Genomic DNA, 3,547 nt, shown 5'->3' on the forward strand with positions numbered 1-3,547 from the left:
CAGCGGCCATGGCTCACGGGCCCAGCCGCTCCGCGCCATGTGGGATCCTCCCCGACCGGGGCACGAACCCGTGTCCCCTGCATCGGCAGGCGGACTCTCAACCACTGCGCCACCAGGGAAGCCCCCTCCTAAATTTTTATCTTTCATGTGTGCCTTCAGAGCCATCAAAGTTTTAGGAATGATGATTACTTCTTGTCTCCAGCACTCTAGCGTATATATTAATGATAACTTTGAAAGTATATAAGATGCATGGTTTACACAATTCTTGTATACAATTAGCTTATTTTTATTGGGTTGGCCAAAAGGTTCATTCTGGTTTTTCCATAAGATGTTACAGAAAAACCCGAATGAACCTTTTGGCCAACTCAATATTTGCATCCTTGCAACAAAGTGGGTATAATTATCTCTATCAACCCAGGGAGAAATCAAGTCTTAGGGAGTCCTCACACACAGCTAGAAAGAAGCAGAACTGATCTGGAATCTAGATCCTTTGGCTAGAGGCCCACAGAATTTACAAGAGCAAGAAGTTGGTGAAAAACTTGGAGAATAAATTGAGTAAGGGGATGGGCAGCTAGTTTCACTCACTATAGGTCACCCCCACCCCTTGCTCTGAATAGGATCCAGGAAGCTTGGGTTCAGAGGCAGGTCATGGGAACAAAGCTATAATTAAGTGAAAGAGCTGTTGAAATGAGCAGCAAACATTTTGGCTTCCCCTTCCCTGTCAGAGCCTGTACGTGGTTTCCAACCCATGTCCTAAGGAGGCTTGGAGTTTGTGAAGGTTCCTCAGGGTTAACATGACAGCATGGTGGAACAACTCTGCAGTGCCATTTTCATCTGCTTTGGATACTGGGTATCTGCATATGACTCCATTTGAAAAAAAAAAACCTTGTCTCTACTTAGGAAAAATCTTTGAAAATCATCATGAATATTTAATCTCTTGTCCATTTAGTTCTCCAGGACATCTAGATAATTTTCAGCCAAGAAATTTGCCGGTAAAAGAAGTAAACCGTGACCTATACTGACACAGGGGGAGCCAGGATCTGAAGTAATCATCAGGCTTAAGACATAGGATTTAGAAGCCACAGGAACTTGGTCATCCAGGGTCAGAGGAGGTGGCCCACCAAGTCCATGATGGTGGGTACTACGAGTTGAGCAGGACCTCATCCAGGAAAGTGTGGTGCTAATAGGAACTGAAAATGGATGTAGGGGATCACATTTCAGGTTTTTTCTCATACCTACACCAGAGCTCTACTCATTTCTGGTGATCCAGGTTGGGCTTCACTCCCAAGAGCCTTGACGCACTAAGTTCAACTGGAAACACCACCACCAACATTAAATAGAACTGGGTCCTGTCTTCTATTTTTACCTGCCACTTGCATAAATGTGTAAAATCAATATCCAACCCTGTCATCTGGCTAGACTTGCTGAACTCCATAAATTCTACTAGCAAGCCTGACGCATTTCAGGTCAGGATTTAGGACTGGGTAAAGAATTAGGAGTTAGAATGGATACAGGTTGAAATTTGATCACAAGCCATCAGCAATAGCATCCTGAACCTGTTACAGAAAGTCAACAAACTTTTTTTTTTTTTTTTTTTTTTACTGCAAAGGAAAAATCAGGGATCTTGTCAGAAATCATTTTGGGGACTCTGAAATAAAGACATTTCAGAGGCATGAAAACAAGACTAACAGTGCAATGAAATCCTATCCTTTCCTTGACCCCTTGTATCATAGAAACAATAGCTGATATACAATATTACTTCGGAGAGGAGGAAAAGACCTTGGAAAGTTTAATCCTGGATATCCTTGGCCTGGGGTTAAATATCAAGGTGGAGCACTGGTCTGCCCATGAGTCGTGCATATTAATTCCTGAGTACTGCAGCCACTCAGCCTAAGTCATCCCTGGTAATTACACCTCCCCAAGGCAGTGCCCCGAAAGCACTGTTGCATTAGGCAATTGTGGCAAGCTGGTAACCTGATAGCAGCACATTATGTAGTTATGTGGGAACTCTGGTTTCTGGAACAGATTGAGGTTCCCAAGCTCTGATCTTGTGCTGTTTGGGTGTGTCTTTCACGAACACTCTTTATGTAGAAAACAGACTAAAACACTAACACCATCTTTAGGATGTTTTTTAATAACAGCATCAAGTTAATCCATCTCTTTCAAAAGATCTTGTCAAAAAGGAAAAGGTTGCTAAAAACAATAAATAACATCCTCCTCTGTCTGACATTACCTAGTTTCTTTAAATACTGTCCTTTTGGGTAAGTCCGTGTAACATTTCAGATTTAATAAATGAAAATGGGCGGGGAAAAGTAATGAGGGTTCAAGTCCCAGTTTTCATACTTATAATAAGAACCAAATTCCCTGTGCCTAGTCATCCACCCCTTACAAAAGCTGACTTCAAGAAAATAGGAAAACAAGGAGAAGAAGCAAAGTAGAGCATCTTAAGTATTCAACCTGAGGGACTTGAGTTAGGTATCTAGGAAGAGAAGAAAAAGGGAAATTGGATGTCGCGTTCCAGTGGCAGCAAACACTGGTCAATGTGAGCCGTACAAGCTGTATTCCCACGTCTCAGAGTGGAGATCCGGATGATTTATGGGGATTTGGCTCCGCTAATCAGATATCCTTAAAGCTTCCTTCTAGAGCCGTGTTGGGGAACCTGGAGAACATGGATTTACCATGAGCAGGTGGAAGTGGGAGCTCAGGGAAGAGGAGGAAAGGAGGGTGGAGAGATGGAGAGAGAAGATTGCTGAGAGGACTGTAGGAGAGGAGGGGAAGAACTCAGCAAAGCTTATGAGATTTCACCACATCTCTCTGATATATGAAGGAGAACCTTAGGCGTGCTGTGAAACTTAGACATGCAATCTGAGAAAAGAGAATTTTGGACAATATGTTTAATGTTTGTGTCAACAATTAGGCTTGGTCACACAAATGAGTAAGTGCCAGGTTCCTGGCATAGTGGGCAAGGAAGGCCCTTTTCGGCCTACTTCCCTTGGGAGTTCCCTCATCAAGCATGACTGCACCTGTGTGTAGGATGGTTGCTGGTGACATACCTGAAGGCTTGTTTCCCATCAAACACTATACAGATAAGCTAGCTCAGCTGTGACATGTGCCCTTTGGCACTCCCTCTTAAATGATCTAGGGAAACAACCATATGATGTGTGATAAGTGATGCCATATCTTAGGTGCTCCCAGAGGTAAGATTTTAATGTTTGGGATGATAGCAGTTCAGAATTATTTGCTAACAGCTTTCACATAAAGGAAAATTTCCAAAGGAAGGAGAACAATCACTCAGGTATCTAAAATTTTACTAGAGGAAATTCCCCAAAACACTTTATATCAGAGCATGTTTTCTTTTTATGACGTTAGTTGGATTTAAAAAATTTTCTCATTTAAGATCAGCATCCCAATACTTATGTTTTTAATCAAATCCAGCGCCCTGCTATGCTTAGAGTTGTAAATCGTGGCCCCACTGTGTCCTGAGAGACTTCTTTCAGCTGGAAGGGGCAGGCCCAGGAAGCCACAGAAGTTCCAAGTTGTGCTGTAC

Source organism: Orcinus orca, chromosome 2, assembly GCF_937001465.1.
Source record: "Orcinus orca chromosome 2, mOrcOrc1.1, whole genome shotgun sequence".
NCBI classification, from domain to species: domain Eukaryota; kingdom Metazoa; phylum Chordata; class Mammalia; order Artiodactyla; family Delphinidae; genus Orcinus; species Orcinus orca.